We start from the raw sequence: 21,744 nt of genomic DNA, 5'->3' as shown, positions 1-21,744 counted from the left end.
GGAAGAAGCATCTCAATTCCTGACATTAGAGCAAACAACTTTGAGCTAAAGCCTCAATTAGTTCTCTGATGCAACAGAATTGTAAGTTTTCTGGACATCCATCAGAAGATCCTTTTCAGTTCTTAACTGAATTCTTGCAGATCTGTGATACTGTTAAGACCAATAGGGTTGATCCCGAAGCCTATAGGCTTATGCTTTTCCCTTTTGCTGTAAGAGACAGAGCTAGAGTATGGTTGGACTCTCAATCTAAAGATAGCCTGAACTCTTAGGATAAGCTGGTCACGGCTTTCTTAGCCAAGTTTTTTCCTCCTCAAAAGCTGAGTAAGCTCAGAGTGGATGTTCAAACCTTCAGACAGAAAGAAGGTGAATCCCTCTATGCAGCTTGGGAGAGATACAAGCAACTAACCAAAAAGTGTCCTTCTGACATGCTTTCAAAATGGACCATCCTGGATATATTCTATGATGGTCTATCTGAATTGTCTAAGATGTCATTGGACCATTCTGCAGGTGGATCTATTCACCTAAAGAAAACGCCTATAGAAGCTCAGGAACTCATTGACATGGTTGCAAATAACCAGTTCATGTACACTTCTGAAAGGAATTCTGTGAGTAATGGGATGCCTCAAAGCAAGGGAGTTCTTAAAATTGATGCTCTGAATGCCATATTGGCTCAGAATAAAATGTTGACTCAGCAAGTCAATATGATTTCTCAGAGTCTGAATGGATTGCAAAATGCATCCAACAGTACTAAAGAAGCATCTTCTAAAGAAGAAGCTTATGATCCTGAGAACCCTGTAATGGAAGAGGTGAATTACATGGGTAAAGCCTATGGAAACACCTATAATCCCTCATGGATAAATCATCCAAATTTTTCATGGAAGGATTAATAAAAGCCTCAACAAAGCTTTAATAATGGTGGAAGAAACAGGTTTAGCAACAGCAAGCCTTTTCCATCATCCTCTCAGCAACAGACAAAGAATTCTGAGCAGAACCCCTCTAGCTTAGCAAACATAGTCTCTGATCTATCTAAGGCCACTTTAAGTTTCATGAATGAAACAAGGTCCTCCATTAGGAATTTGGAGGCACAAGTGGGCCAGCTGAATAAAAGAGTCACTGAAACTCCTCCTAGTACTCTCCCAAGCAATACAGAGGAGAACTCAAAAAGAGAGTGCAAGGTCATAACCTTGTTTGGTGTGGCCGAATGCACAGAGGAAGAGGAGGACGTGAATCCCAGTGAGGAAGACCTCCTGGGACGTCCTCTGAACAAAAAGGAGTTCCCAACTGAGGAACCTAAGGAATCTGAGGCTCACCTAGAGACCATAGAGATTCCATTGAACCTCTTTTTACCATTCATGAGCTCTGATGACTATTCATCTTCTGAAGAAGATGAAGATAATGTTGAAGGGTAAGTTGCCCAATATTTAGGAGCAATCATGAAGCTGAATGCCAAGCTATTTGGTAATGAGACTTGGGAGGATGAGCCTTCATTGCTCATTAATGAACTAAATACCTGGGTTCATCACACTTTACCTCGAAAGAAACAGGATCCTGGTAAGTTCCTAATTTCCTGTACCATAGGCACCATGACCTTTGAGAAGGCTCTGTGTGACTTGAGGTCAGGCATAAACTTAATGCCACTCTCTGTAATGGAGAAACTGAAATCTTTGAGGTACAGGCTGCCACATTCTCATTAGAGATGGCAGACAAATCCATGAAAAAGTCTTATAGACAGGTAGAGGACGTGCTAGTAAAGGTCAAAGGCCTTTACATCCCTTCTGATTTCATAATCCTAGACACTGGAAAGGATGAGGATGAATCCATCATCCTTGGAAGACCCTTCCTAGCCACAGCAAAAGCTGTGATTGATGTGGATAGAGGAAAGTTGGCCCTTCAACTGAATGAGGACTACCTTGTGTTTAAAACTTAAGGATCTCCCTCTGTAACCATGGAGAGGAAGCAAGAAAAGCTTCTCTCACTGCAGAGTCAACCAAAGCCCCCACAGTCAAACTCTAAGTTTGGTGTTGGGAGGCCACAACCAAACTCTAAGTTTGGTGTTGAACCCCCATATTCAAACTCTAAGTTTGGTGTTGGGAGGTCTCAACAATGCTCTGAATATCAGTGAGGCTCCATGAGAGCCCACTATCAAGCTATTGACATTATAGAAGCGCTTATTGGAAGGCAACCCCATTTTTATTTATCTATGTTATTTCATGTTATTTTCTTTTTTTTTTAGGTTGATGATCATGTGGAGCCACAAAAATAATTGCAAAAATTCAAGAAAAATAAAAAATAGCATTAAAAACAGCACACCCTGGAGGAGGAACTTACTGGCATTTAAACACCAGTAAGGGTAGCAGAATGGGCGTTTAACGCCCAGTCTGGCACCATTCTGGGCATTAAACGCCAGAAACAAGCACCAGATTGGCGTTAAACGCCAGAAACAAGCAACAATCTGGCGTTAAACACTAGAAACAGGTTGCAGTCTGGTGTTTAACGCCAAAAAAGGAATAAAAGATGGCGTTTAACGCCAGAAACAAGCAGCAGTCTGGCGTTAAACGCCAGGATTGCACAGCAAGGGCGTTTTGTACGCCTAATAGGAGCAGGGCTGCAATCCTTGACCCCACAGGATCTGTGGATCCCACAGGATCCCCACCTACCCTTCCCCCCTCTCTCTCTCACTCACCAATCAACTAATTCACTCTTTCCTATATTCTTTTCACCAATCACCTCCATACATCTTCCCCAAAAACCCCATCTACCCCACTTTCAAATTCAAACACTTTTCCCTCCCAAATCCAACCCTAATGGCCGAAGCCCAACCCTTCCCTCACCCATATATAAACCCCTCACTATTTCTTCATATTCACACAACACAAACACCTTCCCCCTCTTGGCCGAATTCACTTCTCCCTCCATCTCCTCTATTTTCTTCTTCTTCCCCTTCTTTCTTTCTTCTTTTGCTCGAGGACGAGTAAATCTTTTTAAGTTTGGTGTGGTAAAAGCATTGCTTTTTGTTTTTCCATAACCATTTATGGTACCTAAGGCCGGAGAAACCTCTAGAAAGAGGAAAAGAAAGGCAAAAGCTTCCACCTCCGAGTCATGGGAGATGGAGAGATTCATCTCAAAGGTCCATCAAGACCACTTCTATGAAGTTGTTGCCAAGAAAAAGGTGATCCCTATGCAATTCAGCTGGAATTGTCATAGAGGAAAACACCCTCATTGAAGAGGACAAGCCCATCACTAAAAAGAGGATGGAGCAAACAAGAGAGCCCACTCATGGACCTCAACAAGAGCTTGAGGAATTCCCTCATCAAGAAATCCCTGAGATGCCTCAAGGGATACATTTTCCTTCACACAACTATTGGGAGCAACTAAGGATAGGAGCACCAAAATCACTAGGGATGGAGCAACAAAGGCAAGGAAGAGACATAGAGGAGCTCAAAAGCACCATTGGTTCTTCAAGAGGAAGACGCCACCCTCACTAAGGTGGACTCATTCCGTAATCTCCTTGTGTATTTATTTTTCTGTTTTTGGTTTTTATGCTTCATGTTTGTCTATGTTTGTGTCTTCATTACATGATCATTAGTGTCTAGTGTCTATATCTTAAAGCTATGGATAATTTCATGAATCCTTCACCTCTCTTAAATGAAAAATGTGCTTAATTACAAAAGAACAAGAAGTACTTGAATTTTAAATTTTATCTTGAAACTAGTTTAATTATTTTGATGTGGTGGCAATACTTTTTGTTTTCTGAATAAATGCTTGAACATTGCATATTTTTTATAGTGACGTTTATGAATGTTAAAATTATTGGTTCTTGAAAGAATAATGAACAAAGATAAATGTTATTGATAATCTGAAAAATCATAGAGAATTGATTCTTGAAGCAAGAAAAAGCAGTGAATAAGAAAGCTTGCGAAAAAAGAGAAAAAAAGTGGCGAAAAAAAATAGAGAAAGAAAGAAAAAGAAAAAGCAAGCAGAAAAAGCCAATAGCCCTTAAAACCAAAAGGCAAGGGTAAAAAGGATCCAAGGCTTTGAGCATTAATGGATAGGAGGGCCCAAGGAAATACAATCCAGGCCTAAGCAGCTAAATCAAGCTGTCCCTAACTATGTGCTTGTGTCATGAAGGTCCAGCTGAAAAGCTTGAGACTGAGTGGTTAAAGTCGTGATCCAAAGCAAAAAGAGTGTGCTTAAGAACTCTGGACACCTCTAATTGGGGACTTTGGCAAAGCTGAGTCACAATCTGAAAAGGTTCACCCAGTTATGTGTCTGTGGCATTTATGTATCCGGTGGTAATATTGGAAAACAAAGTGCTTAGAGCCACGGCCAAGACTCATAAAGTAGTTGTGTTCAAGAATCAACATACTAAACTAGGAGAATCAATAACACTATCCAAAATTCTGAGTTCCTATAGATGCCAATCATTCTGAATTTCAAAGGATAAAGTGAGATGCCAAAACTGTTCAGAAGCAAAAAAGCTACCAGCCCCGCTAATCTAATTGGGACTAAGTTTCATTGATATTGTGGGATTCATTGTATATTTTCTCCTTTTTATCCTGGTTTGTTTTTAGTTGCTTGGGGACAAGCAACAACTTAAGTTTGGTGTTGTGATGAGCGGATAATTTATACGCTTTTTGGCATTGTTTTTATATAGTTTTTAGTATGTTTTATTTACTTTTGAGTATATTTTTATTAGTTTTTAAGCAAAATTCATATTTCTAGACTTTACTATGAGTTTGTGTATTTTTCTGTGATTTCAGGTATTTTCTGGCTGAAATTGAGGGACCTAAGCAAAAATCTGATTCAGAGGCTGACAAAGGACTGCTGATGCTGTTGGATTCTGACCTCCCTGCACTCAAAATAGAATTTTTAGAGCTACAGAAGTCCAAATGGCGCCCTCTCAACTGCGTTGGAAAGTAGACATCCAGGGCTTTCCATAAATATATAATAGTCTATACTTTGCCCGAGTTTAAATGATGCAAACTGGTGTTTAACGCCAGCTTTCTACCCTATTCTGGTGTTAAACGCCAGAAAAAAGTTGCAAAGCAAAGTCAAACGCCAGAAATAAGTTACAAACTGGCATTCAACTCCAAGGAAGACCTCTACACGTGAAAGCTTCAATGCTCAGCCCAAGCACACATTAAGTGGGCCCAGAAGTGGATTTCTGCATCATTTACTCATTTCTGTACCCCTAGTAACTAGTCTAGTATAAATAGAACTTTTTACTATTGTATTAGAGATCTTTAGACGTCTAGTCCTTAGACCTAGGTCCTTTTCCCTATTTTCAAATTCATATGCCATTGGAGGCTGGCCTCACGGCCATGCCTGGACCATCATCACTTATGTATTTTTAACGGTGGAGTTTCTACACACCATAGATTAAGGGTGTGGAGCTCTGCTGTTCCTCGAGTATTAATGTAATTACTACTATCTTCTATTCAATTCATGCTTATTCATGTTCTAAGATATTCATTCGCACTTCAACCTGATGAATATGATGATCCGTGACACTCATCAACATTCTCACTTATGATCGCGTGCCTGACAAACACTTTCGTTCTACCTGCGAAAGCTAGAGTGTGTATCTCTTGGATTCCTGGTCCACGACGCATGGTTGCCTCGCCTGACAACCGAGCCTTTCATTCCGTGAGATCAGAGTCTTCGTGGTATGAGCTAGAATCCATTGGGAGCATTCTTGAGATCTGGAAAGTCTAAACCTTGTCTATGGTATTCCGAGTAGGATCTGGGATGGGATGATTGTGACGAGCTTCAAACTCGTGACTGTAAGGCATGGTGACAGACGCAAAAGGATAGTAAATCCTATTCCTACATGATCGAGAACCAACAGCTGATTAGCCATGCGGAAAACTGTAGAAGACCTTTTTCACTGAGAGGATGGGAAGTAACCGTTGACAACGGTGATGCCCTACATACAGCTTGCCATAGAAAGGAGTATGAAGGATTAGATGAAGGCAGTGGGAAAGCAGAGATTCAAGAGGAATAAAGCATCTCCATACACTTGTCTGAAATTCTCACCAATGATTTACATAAGTATCTCTATCTTTATTTTACGTTTTATTTATCTTTTAATTAGTAAAACTCCATAACCATTTGAATCCGCCTGACTGAGATTTACAAGATGACCATAGCTTGCTTCAAGCCGACAATCTCCGTGGGATCGACCCTTACTCACGTAAGGTTTATTACTTGGACGACCCAGTGCACTTGCTGGTTGGTTGTGCGAAGTTGTGAAAAAGAGTTGAGATTACAATTGTGCGACCAAGTTGTTGGGGCCATTGTGTATCACAATTTCATGCACCAGTGGTTCCACCGGAGTTGGAGGTTTTGGAGGAAAGTAGATGACAGAGGGTTTTAGTGAGAGTTTAGTTAAAATTTAGAACCTTAGATGGCTTATCCTATTTGTGGTTTACAATTTTATTATCTTTAAGTTTTATATTCTGATTGTCGAAGTTCTAAAATCACCTTCGACTTTTCCGGGACATTATATGTTAGAGATGTGGGTAATGTTACCATGCTGAGAACCCCCAGTTCTCATCCCATATAATATTGTTGTTTTTTTCAAATGCAGGACGAGAGGCACCTCAGTAAACATCTGGAATTCATTCAATAAGCGAAGATTGGGATTTCTATATTTTGGGTTATTCTAAGTGTGTGTGTGTATATATATATATATATATATATATATATATATATATATATATATATATATATATATATGTACACTTTGGCCGACCTTTGCTTCGCAGGTCGAGTTAAGAGCTTGATTATCGTGTATCCTTGACCTTCTACCCACTTTGTCTATATATTTATATATGTGCTTAAGCTTTATTCGTATGCAAGTAAACATTATTTCTGAGCGCCACGCTTTTAGTTTTACGATTTTGCTCTTACTATCCTTCAAGGCTCCTCGTATATTACATTCTCCCAATTATTATACACATATATATATTATTTTAGAGGCCCTAATACCTCGCCACCTCTGCTTTACGACTCGAATGTAAGGTTCTGTGTGGTAGGTGGTGCACGAAATTGTGATCATCAACAATGGCTCCAATAATTTGGTAGCTCTCACACGTGAATTACACTTAGTCACAACTCCACACAAATAGCCAGCTAGTGCACTGGATCGTCCAAGTAATACCTTACGTGAGTAAGGGTCGATCCCACGGAGATTGTTGGTATGAAACAATCTATGGTCATCTTGTAGATCTCAGTCAGGCTAGTCCAAATGTGATTGGATTAGATAATTAAAAGATAAATAAAATAGGATAGAAATACTAATGTAAATTAATGGTGGGAATTTCAGATAAGCGTATGGAGATGCTTGTCTCTGTTGAATCTCTGCTTTCCTACTGCTTTCATCCAATCCTTCTTACTCCTTTCCATGGCAAGCTGTATGTAGGGCATCACCGTTGTCAATGGCTACATCCCATCCTCTCAGTGAAAATGGTCCAAATGCTCTGTCACAGCACGGCTAATCATCTGTCGGTTCTTAATCAGGTTGGAATAGAATCTAGTGATTCTTTTGCGTCTGTCACTAACGCGCAACCTTTAGGAGTTTGAAGCTCGTCACAGTCATTCAATCCCGGAATCCTACTCAGAATACCACAGACAAGGTTAGACTTTACGGATTCCCATGAATGCCGCCATCAATTCTAGCTTATACCACAAAGATTCTGATTAAGGAATCCAAGAGATATGCGTCCGGTCTAAGGTAAAACGGAAGTGGTTGTCAGTCACGTGCGTTCATAGGTAAGAATAATGATGAGTGTCACGGATCATCACATTCATCAAGTTGAAGTGCAACAAATATCTTAGAACAGGAATAAATCGAATTGGATAGAAAATAGTAGTAATTACATTGAAACTTGAGGTACAGCAGAGCTCCACACCCTTAATCTATGGTGTGTAGAAACTCCACCGTTGAAAATACATAAGTGAAAGGTTCAGGCATGGCCGAATGGCCAGCCCCCAAACGTGGTCACAAGACCGAATGATCAAAAGACTAAACAGTCAAAAGATGTGTAATACACTAGTAAAAAGTCCTATTTATAATAAACTAGCTACTAGGGTTTACAGGAGTAAGTAATTGATGCCTAAATCCACTTCCGAGGCCCACTTGGTGTATGTTTGGGCTGAGCTTGATCTATCCACGAGCTGAGGCTTATCTTGGAGTTGAACGCCAAGTTGTAACGTGTTTTGGGCGTTCAACTCTGGTTCATGACGTGTTTCTGGCGTTTGACTCCAGAATGCAGCATGGAACTGGCGTTGACCGCCAGTTTACGTCATCAAATCTCGAACAAAGTATAGACTATTATATATTGCTTGAAAGCTCTGGATGTCTACTTTCCAACACCATTAAGAGCGCGCCATTTGGAGTTCTGTAGCTCCAGAAAATCCATTTCGAGTGCAGAGAGGTCAGATTCCAACAAGATCAGCAGCCCTTTGTCAGCCTCCTATCAGAGTTTTGCTCAGGTCCCTCAATTTCAGCCAGAAATTATCTGAAATCACAGAAAAACACACAAACTCATAGTAAAGTCCAGAAATGTGAATTTAGCATAAAAACTAATAAAAACATCCCTAAAAGTAACTAGATCATACTAAAAACTACCTAAAAACAATGCCAAAAAGCATATAAATTATCCGCTCATCACAACACCAAACTTAAATTGTTGCATGTCCCCAAGCAACTGAAGATTAATTAGGATAAAAAGAAGAGAATATACTATAAATCCCAAAATATCAATGAATATTAATTCTAAATAGATGAGCGGGACTTGTAGCTTTTTGCTTCTAAACAGTTTTGGCATCTCACTTTTTCCTTTGAAGTTTAGAATGATTGGCTTCTCTAGGAACTTAGAATTTTGGATAGTGTTATTGATTTTCCTAGTTAAGTATGTTGATTCTTTGAACACATCTACTTTTATGAGTCTTGGCCGTGGCTCTAAGCACTTTGTTTTCCAGTATTACCACCGGATACACAAATGCCACAGACACATGACTGGGTGAACCTTTTCAGATTGTGACTCAGCTTTGCTAGAGTCCCTAGTTAGAGGTGTCCAGAGCTCTTAAGCATGCTCTTTTTGCTTTGGATCACGACTTTAACCACTCAGTCTCAAGATTTTCACTTGGGCCTTCATGACACAAGCACATGGTTAGGGACAGCTTGATTTAGCCGCTTAGGCCTGGATTTTATTTCCTTGGGCCCTCCTATCCATTGATGCTCAAAGCCTTGGATCCTTTTTACCCTTGCCTTTTGGTTTTAAGGGCTATTGGCTTTTTCTGCTTGCTTTTTCTTTTTCTTTCTATTTTTTTCGCAACTTTTCTTCTTTTTTTCGCAAGCCTTGTTCTTTCACTGCTTTTTCTTGCTTTAAGAATCAATTTCATGATTTTTCAGATTATCAATAACATTTCTCTTTTTCTTCATTCTTTCAAGAGCCAACAATTTTAACATTCATAAACAACAAGATCAAAAATAAGCACTGTTTAAGCATTCATTCAGAAAACAAAAAGTTTTGTCACCACATCAATATAATTAAACTAAATTCAATGACAATTTTCAAAATTTATGTACTTCTTGTTCTTTTGAATTAAAAACAATTTTCATTTAAGAGAGGTGAAGGATTAATGGAATTATTCATAGCTTTAAGACATAGTTACTAACTACTAATGATCATGAAGTAGAGACACAAAACATAGATAAACATATAACATAAAAAACCGAAAAACAGAGAGATAAGAACAAGGAAGTTAAGGAATGAGTCCACCTTAGTGAGGGTGGCACCTTTTGAAGGTTCAATGGTGCTTTTTGAGCTCCTTTATGTCTCTTCCTTGCTTCTGTTGCATGATCCCTAGTGATTTTGGTGTTCCTACCCTTAGTTGCTTCCAATAATTATGTGGAGAAAAATTTATCCCCTGAGGTATCTCAGGGATCTCTTGATTTGTAGTCAAATGTTCTACCACTGAGATATAGACCCTTTAGATGAATCTTTCCATCTCCCATGACTCAGAGGTGGAAGTTTTTGTCTTCCCTTTTCTCCTTTTTTTTTTGAGGTTTCTCTGGCCTTAGGTGCCATCAATGGTTATGGAAAAACAAAAAGCTATGCTTTTACCACACCAAACTTAAAATATTGCTCGCCCTCGAGCAAGAGAAGAAAGAAAAGAAGAAGAAGAAGAAGATATGGGGGAGAGGGAGAGATGTTTGTGTTTTGGCCATGTAGGGTGGGTTTGGGTGGGAAGGATGGATGGATGTGAGTGGTGAAGAGATGATGGGGAAGAGGGATTAAGGTGATTTGGGGAAGAAGGGAAAAGGTGAGTTGAGGTAGGTGGGGATCCTGTGGCGTCCATGATGAGCGGATAATTTGTACGCTTTTTGGCATTATTTTTAGTATGTTTTTAGTATAATCTAGTTAGTTTTTAGTATATTTTTATTAGTTTTTAGTTAAAATTCACTTTTCTGGACTTTACTATGAGTTTGTGTGTTTTTCTGTGATTTCAGGTATTTTCTGGCTGAAATTGAGGGACCTGAGCAAAAATCTGATTCAGAGACTAAAAAGGACTGCAGATGCTGTTGGATTCTGACCTCCCTGAACTCGAAGTGAATTTTCTGGAGCTACAGAAGCCCAATTGGCGCGCTCTCAACGGAGTTGGAAAGTAGACATCCTGGGCTTTCCAGAAATATATGATAGTTCATACTTTGCCCAAGATTTGATGGCCCAAACCGGCGTTCAAAGTCACCATCAGAATTCCCAGCGTTAAACGCCGGAACTGGCACAAGGATGGGAGTTAAACGCCCAAACTGGCATAAAAGCTGGCGTTTAACTCCAAGAAGAGTCTCTACACGAAAATGCTTCAATGCTCAGCCCAAGCACACACCAAGTGGGCCCGGAAGTGGATTTTTATGTCATTTACTCATCTTTGTAAACCCTAGGCCACTAGTTCTCTATAAGTAGGACCTTTTACTATTGTATTTTCATCTTTTGATCATGTTTTTATGATTGAACCCTCTTTGGGAGGCTGGCATTCGGCCATGCCTAGACCTTGTTCTTATGTATTTTCAACGGTGGAGTTTCTACACACCATAGATTAAGGTGTGGAGCTCTGCTGTACCTCGAGTATTAATGCAATTACTATTGTTCTTCTATTCAATTCCGCTTGTTCTTGTTCTAAGATATCACCTATTCTTCAACTTGATGAATGTGATGATCCGTGACACTCATCATCATTCTCACCTATGAACGTGTGCCTGACAACCACCTACGTTCTACCTTAGATTGGGTGGATATCTCTTGGATTCTTTAACCGGAATCTTCGTGGTATAAGCTAGAATTGATGGCGGCATTTAAGAGAATCCGGAAGGTCTAAACCTTGTCTGTGGTATTCTGAGTAGGATTCAATGATTGAATGACTGTGACGAGCTTCAAACTCGCGATTGTGGGGCGTTAGTGACAGACGCAAAAGAATCACTGGATTCTATTCCGACATGATCGAGAACCGACAGCTGGATAGCCGTGCCGTGACAGGGTGCGTTGAACATTTCCACTGAGAGGATGGGAGGTAGCCACTGACAACGGTGAAACCCTTGCATATAGCTTACCATGGAAAGGAGTAAGAAGGATTGGAGGAAGACAGTAGGAAAGCAGAGAGACGGAAGGGACAAAGCATCTTCATACGCTTATCTGAAATTCCTACCAATGAATTACATAAGTATCTCTATCTTTATCTTTATGTTTTATTCATCATCCATAACCAATTGAGTTTGCCTGACTAAGATTTACAAGGTGACCATAGCTTGCTTCATACCAACAATCTCTGTGGGATCGACCCTTACTCGCGTAAGGTTTATTACTTGGACGATCCAGTACACTTGCTGGTTAGTTGTGCGAAGTTGTGTTTATGCCATGGTATTGAACACCAAGTTTTTGGGTTCATCACCGGGGATTATTTGAGTTGTGAAAAGTATTGATCACAATTTCGTGCACCAAGTTTTTGGCACCGTTGCTGGGGATTGTTGAGTTTGGACAACTGACGGTTCATCTTGTTGCTTAGATTAGGTATTTTTCAGAATTCTTAAGAATGAATTCTAGAGTTTCATGATGATCTGTTGAAGTCTGGCTGGCTGTGAAGCCATGTCTAATTTTATTGGACCGAGGTTTCAACTTATCATTACAAGAGCTTGTTGATTTCTATCAATCTTACTGTTGGAGCAGTGATCTGCTAAGGCTTGGCTGGCCGTTGGCCATGTCTAGTGTTTTGGACCGGAGCTTTCTTTGAAAGCTTGGCTGGCTATGAAGCCATGTCTAATTCCTGGACCGGAGTCTTAGACTAACATTGCATGATTCCTGGAATTCTCATTAAGAATTTTGGTATCTTTGTTTTCTTTTTTCACTTAATTTTCAAAAAAAATCCAAAAATATTTCTTGTTTGAGTCTAGAGTCTCATGTTAAGTTTGGTGTCAATTGCATGTTTCTGTTCTTTTTGCATTCATGCATGTGTCTTCATTAATCTTCAAGTTGTTCTTGATGATTTCATTACTCTGATTTTTAAATTCTCTTGACTTGAGTGTTTGTGTTTCTCATATGCATTCTCATTAGTGTCAGTAGTATACAAACTGCTAAGTTTGGTGTCTTGCATGCATTGTTATTTGATTTTAGTTGCATTTTGATTATTCCTTACTATTAAAAATCCAAAAATATTTTTAATTTGTGTCTTTTCAAGTCAATAATACAGAGAATTGAAGATTCAGAACATACTGCAAAGGAATTGCACAGAAAAAGCTGGGCGTTCAAAACGCCCAGTAAGGAAGGCAAACTGGCGTTTAAACGCCAGCCAGGGTGCCTGCCTGGGCGTTTAACGCCCAAAAGGGTAGTAGTTTGGGCGTTAAACGCCAGAATGTACACCATTCTGGGCGTTTAACGCCAGGATGGCACAAGAGGGAAGATTCTGTTTTTAATTCAAATTTTTTTCAGGTTTTCAAAATCTTTTCAAAATCAAATCTTTTTCAAATCAAATCTTTTCAATCAAATCTTTTTCAAAATTAATTTCTTTCTTTTTTCAAAAATACTTGCTATCAATTAATGATTTGATTCAACATTTCAAGTATGTTGCCTTTTCTGTTGAGAAAGGTTTAATGTTTGAATCATATCTTTTCTTGTTAGCCAGGTCATTAATTTTCAAAATCAAATCTTTTTAAAATGTTTTTCACTTCATATCTTCTCAATCACATCTTTTTTTTTAACCAATCATATCTTCTTAACCACATCTTTTTCAAAATAGTTTTCAATCAAATCTTTTTTATTTCTAATTTCAAAATCTTTTTCAAAAATCACTTTACTTCTTTCTAAATCTTGGTTTTCGAAAATCAATTAGTGTTTTTCAAAATGTTTTTAAAATCTTTTACTTAATTTTCGAAAATTACTTTCCCTCTTCTCACATCCTTCTATTTATGGACTAATACTATTCCTTAATGCACAATTCGAACTCCATCTTTCTTGATAAGTTCGAATTTTCTACCTCTTCCTTCTATTTTTCTTTTCCTCTGACACCTCAAGGAATCTCTATACTGTGACATAGAGGATTCCATATTTTCTTGTTCTCTTCTCTTTCATATGAGCAGGAGCAAAGACAAAAGCATTCTTGTTGAGGCTGATCCTGAACCTGAAAGGACCTTGAAGCGAAAGCTAAGAGAAGCTAAGGCACAACTCTCTGTAGAGGACCTAATAGAAATCTTCAAAGAAGAAGAACCCATGGCAGCCGAAAACAACAACAACAATGCAAGGAAGGTGCTGGGTGACTTTACTGTACCTACTCCCGACTTCTATGGGAGAAGCATCTCTATCCCTGCCATTGGAGCAAACAACTTTGAGCTTAAGCCTCAATTGGTTTCTCTAATGCAACAGAATTGCAAGTTCCATGGACTTCCATTGGAAGATCTTCATCAGTTTTTAGCTGAATTCTTGCAAATCTGTGACACTGTCAAGACCAATGGGGTTGACCCTGAAGTCTACAGACTTATGCTATTCCCTTTTGCTGTAAGAGACAGAGCTAGAATATGGTTGGATTCTCAACCTAAAGAAAGCCTGAACTCTTGGGAAAAGCTAGTCAATGCCTTCTTGGAAAAGTTCTTTCCACCTCAAAAATTGAGTAAGCTTAGAGTGGAAGTCCAAACCTTCAGACAGAAGGAAGGAGAATCCCTCTATGAAGCTTGGGAAAGATACAAACAATTAATCAGAAAGTGTCCCTCTGATATGCTTTCTGAATGGAGCATCATAGGTATTTTCTATGATGGTCTGTCTGAACTGTCCAAGATGTCATTGGATAGCTCTGTTGGAGGATCTCTTCATCTGAAGAAGACGCCTACAGAAGCTCAAGAACTAATTGAAATGGTTGCAAATAACCAATTCATGTACACTTCTAAAAGGAATCCTGTGAACACTGGGACTAATCAGAAGAAAGGAGTTCTTGAGATTGACACTCTGAATGCCATATTGGCTCAGAACAAAATATTGACTCAGCAAGTCAATTTGATTTCTCAAAGTTTGTCTGGAATGCAAAATGCACCAGGTAGTACTAAGGAAGCTTTATCTGAAGAAGAAGCTTATGATCCTGAGAACCCTTCAATGGAAGAGGTGAATTACATGGGAGAACCCTATGGAAACACCTATAATCCTTCATGGAGAAATCATCCAAATCTTTCATGGAAGGATCAACAGAGACCTCAACAAGGTTTCAACAACAATAATGGTGGAAGAAACAGGTTTAGCAATAGCAAGCCTTTTTCATCATCTTCTCAGCAATAGACAGAGAGTTCTAAGCAGAACACCTCTGACTTAGCAACCATGGTCTCTGATTTAATCAAAACCACTCAAAGTTTCATGACTGAAACAAGGTCCTCCATTAGAAATTTGGAGGCACAAGTGGGACAGCTGAGTAAGAAAATTACTGAACTCCTTCCTAGTACTCTTCCAAGCAATACAAAAGAAAATCCAAAAGGAGAGTGCAAAGCCATCAACATGGCCGAATTAGGAGAGGAGGAAGAGGCAGTGAACGCCACTGAGGAAGACCTCAATGGACGTCCACTGGCCTCCAATGAGTTCCCCAATGAGGAACTTTGGAAATCTGAGGCTCAAAATGAGACCATAGAGATTCCATTGGACTTACTTCTGCCATTCATGAGCTCTGATGAGTATTCTTCCTCTGAAGAGGATGAGTATGTCACTGAAGAGAAAGTTGCTAAATACCTTGGAGCAATCATGAAGCTAAATGACAAGTTATTTGGAAATGAGACTTGGGAGGATAAACCCCCTTTGCTCACCAAAGAACTGGATGACTTGTCTAGGCAGAAATTACCTCAAAAGAGACAGGATCCTGGGAAGTTTTCAATACCTTGTACCATAGGCACCATGACCTTCAAGAAGGCCTTGTGTGACCTAGGGTCAAGTGTAAACCTCATGCCTCTCTCTGTAATGGAGAAGCTAGGGATCTTTGAGGTGCAAGCTGCAAAAATCTCACTAGAGATGGCAGACAACTCAAGAAAACAAGCTTATGGACTTGTAGAGGATGTTCTGGTAAAAGTTGAAGACCATTACATCCCTGCTGATTTCATAGTCCTAGAGACTGGGAAGTGCATGGATGAATCCATCATCCTTGGCAGACCCTTCCTAGCCACAGCAAAGGCTGTGATTGATGTTGATAGAGGAGAATTGATCATTCAAGTGAATGAAGAATCCTTTGTGTTTAAGGCTCAAGGATATCCCTCTGTCACCATGGAGAGGAAGCATGATGAGCTTCTCTCAAAACAGAGCCAAACAGAGCCCCCACAGTCAAACTCTAAGTTTGGTGTTGGGAGGCCACAACCAACTTCTAAGTTTGGTGTTGAACCCCCACATTCAAACTCTAAGTTTGGTGTTGGGAGGTTCCAACATTCCTCTGAGCATCTGTGAGGCTCCATGAGAGCCCTCTGTCAAGCTACTGACATTAAAGAAGCGCTTGTTGGGAGGCAACCCAATGTGATATTTTATCTATTTTCCTTTGTTATTTTATGTTTTCTGTAGGTTGATGATCATGAGAAGTCACAAAATCAATTGAAAAAGCAAAAACAGAATGAAAAACAGAAAGAAAAATAGCACACCCTGGAGGAAGATCCTACTGGCGTTTAAACGCCAGTAAGGCTAGCAGATGGGCGTTTAACGCCCAGTCTGGCACCATTCTGAGCGTTTAACGCCAGAAAGGGGCACCAGACTGGCGTTAAACGCCAGAGAAGGGCAAGAACTTGGCGTTAAACGCCAGAAATGGGCACCAGCCCGGCGTTTAACGCCAGAATTGGCACGAAGAGCAATTTTGCTCGCCACTTGGTGCAGGGATTCCTTGACACCTCAGGATCTGTAGACCCCACAGGATCCCCACCTACTCCACCACTCTCTCTCTCTTCTTCACCCATTCACCAATCACCTCAACACCTCTTCCCCAAAAATCCTTCACCTATCAAATCCCATCTTTCTCTTCACCACTCACATCCATCCTTCATAAAACCCCACCTACCTCACCATTCAAATTCAAACCACTTTCCCACCCAAACCCACCCTCCCATAACCGAACCCTACCCCTCTCTCCACTCCTATATAAACCCATCTTCACTCCTTCATTTTCACACACCCTAAACACTACTTCTCCCTTTGGCCGAACCACAAAGCCATTTCCTTCTCCTTCATTTCTTCTTCTTCTACTCTCTTCTTTCTTCTTTTGCTCGAGGACGAGCAAACCTTTTAAGTTTTGTGTGGTAAAAGTATTGCTTTTTGTTTTTCCATAACCATTTATGGCATCCAAGGCCGGAGAAACCTCTAGAAAGAGGAAAGGGAAGGCAAGAGCTTCCACCTCCGAGTCATGGGAGATGGAGAGATTCATCTCAAGGGTGCATCAAGACCACTTCTATGAAGTTGTGGCCTTGAAGAAGGTGATCCTCGAGGTCCCTTCCAAACTCAAAAAGAGTGAATATCCGGAGATCCGACATGAGATCCGAAGAAGAGGTTGGGAAGTTCTTACCAACCCCATTCAACAAGTCAGAATCTTAATGGTTCAAGAGTTCTATGCCAATGCATGGATCACCAAGAACCATGATCAAAGTGTGAATCCGGACCCAAAGAATTGGCTTACTATGGTTCGGGGGAAATACTTGGATTTTAGTCCGGAAAATGTAAGGTTGGCACTCAACTTGCCCATGATGCAAGGAGATGAACATCCTTACACTAGAAGGGTCAACTTTGATCAAAGGTTGGACCAAGTCCTCACAGTCATTTGTGAAGAGGGCGCCCAATGGAAGAGAGATTCAAGAGAGAAGCCGGTTCAACTGAGAAGGCATGACCTCAAGCCCGTGGCTAGGGGATGGTTGGAGTTTATCCAACGCTCAATCATTCCCACTAGCAACCGGTCCGAAGTTACTATAGACTGGACTATCATGATTCATAGCATCATGATTAGAGAAGATCAAAGAATCATGAGAGAGGAGCAACAAAGACAAGGAAGAGACATTGAGGAGCTCAAGCACTCCATATGATCTTCAAGAGGAAGAACAAGCCGCCATCACTAAGGTGGACCCGTTCTTTAATTTTCTTGTTCTTTATTTTCTGTTTTTTCGAAAATTATGCTTATGTTTATCTATGTTTGTGTCTTGTGATCATTAGTATCTTAGTGTCTATGCCTTAAAGTTATGAATGTCCTATGAATCCATCACCTCTCTTAAATGAAAAATGTTCTTAATTGAAAAAAGAGAAGAATTGCATGAATTTTGAATTTTATAACAGTTTAATTATTTTGATGTGGTGGCAACATTTTTGTTCTCCGAATGTATGCTTAAACAGTGCATATGTCTTTTGAATTTGTGGTTCATGAATGTTGGCTCTTGAAAGAATGATGAAAAAGGAGAAATGTTACTGAGGATCTAAAAAATCATAAAAATGATTCTTGAAGCAAGAAAAAGCAGTGAATACAAAAAAAAATTTCGAAAAAAAAAAGAAAGAAAGAGAAAAAGAAAGAAAAAGAAAGAAAAAGAAAGAAATAAAGTTGTGATCCAAGGCAAAAAGAGTGTGCTTAAGAACCCTGGACACCTCTAGTTGGGGACTCTAGCAAAGCTGAGTCGCAATCTGAAAAGGTTCACCCAATTATGTGTCTGTGGCATGTATGTATCCGGTGGTAATACTGGAAGACAGAGTGCTTTGGGCCACGGCCAAAACTCAATAAGTAGCTGTGTTCAAGAATCATCATACTTAACTAGGAGAATCAATAACACTATCTGGATTCTGAGTTCCTAAAGAAGCCAATCATTCTGAATTTCAAAGGATAGAGTGAGATGCCAAAACTGTTCAGAGGCAAAAAGCTAAAGGCCCCGCTCATCTAATTAATACTGATCTTCATAGATGTTTTTGGAATTCATTGCATATTCTCTTCTTTTTATCTTATTTGATTTTTAGTTGCTTGAGGACAAGCAACAATTTAAGTTTGGTGTTGTGATGAGCGGATAATTTGTACGCTTTTTGGCATTGTTTTTAGTATGTTTTTAGTATGATCTAGTTAGTTTTTAGTATATTTTTATTAGTTTTTAGTTAAAATTCACTTTTCTGGACTTTACTATGAGTTTGTGTGTTTTTCTGTGATTTCAGGTATTTTCTGGCTGAAATTGAGGGACCTGAGCAAAAATCTGATTCAGAGACTAAAAAGGACTGCAGATGCTGTTGGATTCTGACCTCCCTGCACTCGAAGTGGATTTTCTGGAGCTACAGAAGCCCAATTGGCGCGCTCTTAACGGCGTTGGAAATTAGACATCCTGGGCTTTCCAGCAATATATGATAGTCTATACTTTGCCCAAGATTTGATGGCCCAAACCGGCGTTCAAAGTCACCATCAGAATTCCCAGCGTTAAACGCCGGAACTGGCACAAGGATGGGAGTTAAACGCCCAAACTGGCATAAAAGCTGGCGTTTAACTCCAAGAAGAGTCTCTACACGAAAATGCTTCAATGCTCAGCCCAAGCACACACCAAGTGGGCCCGGAAGTAGATTTTTATGTCATTTACTCATCTTTGTAAACCCTAGGCCACTAGTTCTCTATAAGTAGGACCTTTTACTATTGTATTTTCATCTTTTGATCATGTTTTTATGATTAAACCCTCTTTGGGAGGCTGGCCATTCGGCCATGCCTAGACCTTGTTCTTATGTATTTTCAACGGTGGAGTTTCTACACACCATAGATTAAGGTGTGGAGCTCTGCTGTACCTCGAGTATTAATGCAATTACTATTGTTCTTCTATTCAATTCCGCTTGTTCTTGTTCTAAGATATCACCTGTTCTTCAACTTGATGAATGTGATGATCCGTGACACTCATCATCATTCTCACCTATGAACGTGTGCCTGACAACCACCTCCGTTATACCTTAGATTGGGTGGATATCTCTTGGATTCTTTAACCGGAATCTTCGTGGTATAAGCTAGAATTGATGGCGGCATTTAAGAGAATCCGGAAGGTCTAAACCTTGTATGTGGTATTCTGAGTAGGATTCAATGATTGAATGACTGTGACGAGCTTCAAACTCGCGATTGTGGGGCGTTAGTGACAGACGCAAAAGAATCACTGGATTCTATTCCGACATGATCGAGAACCGACAGCTGGATAGCCGTGCCGTGACAGGGTGCGTTGAACATTTCCACTGAGAGGATGGGAGGTAGCCACTGACAACGGTGAAACCCTTGCATATAGCTTACCATGGAAAGGAGTAAGAAGGATTGGAGGAAGACAGTAGGAAAGCAGAGAGACGGAAGGGACAAAGCATCTTCATACGCTTATCTGAAATTCCTACCAATGAATTACATAAGTATCTCTATCTTTATCTTTATGTTTTATTCATCATCCATAACCAATTGAGTTTGCCTGACTAAGATTTACAAGGTGACCATAGCTTGCTTCATACCAACAATCTCTGTGGGATCGACCCTTACTCGCGTAAGGTTTATTACTTGGACGATCCAGTACACTTGCTGGTTAGTTGTGCGAAGTTGTGTTTATGCCATGGTATTGAACACCAAGTTTTTGGGTTCATCACCGGGGATTATTTGAGTTGTGAAAAGTATTGATCACAATTTCGTGCACCAGTCCACAGATCCTGAGGTGTTAAGGATTTACATACATGCACCAATTAGGCATGTAAAACGCCTTTGCATACAATTTTGGCGTTTAAACGCCGAGGTGATGCATGTTCTGGGTGTTCAACGCCCATGTGCAGCATGTTTCTGGCGTTGAACGCCAGTTCCATGCTTGTTTCTGGCGTTCAGTGCCAGCTCTATGCTCTGTTCTGGCGTTGAACGCCAGCCAGATGCTCATTACTGGCGTTTAAACGCCAGTAAGTCCTTCCTCCAGGGTGTGATTTTTCTTCTGCTGTTTTTTATTATGTTTTTAATTTTTGTATTTTTTTTCGTGACTCCACATGATCATGAACCTAATAAAACACAAAATAACAATAAAATAAAAATAAAATTAGATAAATAAAAATTGGGTTGCCTCCCAATAAGCGCTTCTTTAATGTCAATAGCTTGACAGTGAGCTCTCATGGAGCTTCACAGATGTTCAGAGCATTGTTGGGACCTCCCAACACCAAACTTAGAGTTTGAATGTGGGGGTTCAACACCAAACTTAGAGTTTGACTGTGGGGGCTCTGTTTGACTCTGCATTGAGAGAAGCTGTTCATGCTTCCTCTCTTTACCAAATAACTTGGCATTTAGCTCCATGATGGCTCCTAAATATTGAGCAACTTGCTCTCCAGTCACATCTTCATCCTCTTCAGAGGAAGAATAGTCTTCAAAGCTCATGAATGGCAGAAGGAGATTTAATGGAATCTCTATGGTCTCTATATGAGCCTCATATTCCTTTAGGTCCTCAATAGGGAACTCCTTCTTGTTTGAGAGATGTCCCAGGAGGTCTTCCTCATTGGGATTCATGTCCTCCCCTTCCTCCTTGCATTCGGCCATATTGACTATATCAATGGCCTTGCACTCTCTCTTTGAATTCTCTTCTATATTGCTTGGGAGAGTACTAGGAGGAGTTTTAGTGACTTTCTTACTCAACTGGCCCACTTGTGCCTCCAAATTTCTAATGGAGGACCTTGTTTCACTCATGAAACTTAAAGTGGCTTTAGACAAATCAGAGACTATGTTTGATAAGTTAGAAGGGCTTTGTTCAGAATTCTCTGTCTGTTGCTGAGAAGATGATAGAAAAGGCTTGTTATTGCTTAGCCTGTTTCTTCCACAATTATTAAAGCCTTGTTGAGGCTTTTGTTGATCCTTCCATGAGAAATTTGGATGATTTCTCGATGATGAATTATAGGTGTTCCCATAAGCTTCTTCAGAAGCTGCCTCTTTAGTACTGTTGGATGCACTTTGCCATCCATTCAGACTTTGAGAGATCATGTTGACTTGCTGAGTCAACACTTTGTTCTGAGCCAATATGGCATTCAGAGCATCAATTTCAAGAACTCCCTTCCTCTGAGGTGTCCCATTATTCACGGAATTCCTCTTAGAAGTATACATGAATTGGTTATTTGCAACCATGTCAATAAGTTCTTGAGCTTCTGCAGGCATTTTTTTAGGTGAATGGATCCACCTGCAGAATGGTCCAATGACATCTTAGAGAACTCAGATAGACCATAATAGAATATATCTATCATGGTCCATTCTGAAAAC

At 40.0% G+C, this 21,744-nt stretch overlaps 2 non-coding genes across 2 annotated transcripts; both read right to left on the bottom strand.

The window, feature by feature from the left end:
• Nucleotides 1-323: 323 nt before the first annotated feature.
• LOC112704657 (small nucleolar RNA R71) lies at nucleotides 324-427 on the bottom strand. The gene has a single exon (XR_003155271.1). It is a non-coding gene; the product is annotated as a small nucleolar RNA R71 (small nucleolar RNA).
• A 13,738-nt stretch (nucleotides 428-14,165) lies between these two features.
• LOC112704801 (small nucleolar RNA R71) lies at nucleotides 14,166-14,273 on the bottom strand. The gene has a single exon (XR_003155408.1). It is a non-coding gene; the product is annotated as a small nucleolar RNA R71 (small nucleolar RNA).
• Nucleotides 14,274-21,744: the final 7,471 nt, after the last annotated feature.

This window comes from Arachis hypogaea, chromosome 7 (genome assembly GCF_003086295.3).
Source record: "Arachis hypogaea cultivar Tifrunner chromosome 7, arahy.Tifrunner.gnm2.J5K5, whole genome shotgun sequence".
Classification (NCBI taxonomy): domain Eukaryota; kingdom Viridiplantae; phylum Streptophyta; class Magnoliopsida; order Fabales; family Fabaceae; genus Arachis; species Arachis hypogaea.
The sequence above is the reverse complement of the archived record's forward strand: the minus strand, read 5'-3'. Positions and strand labels throughout refer to the sequence as shown.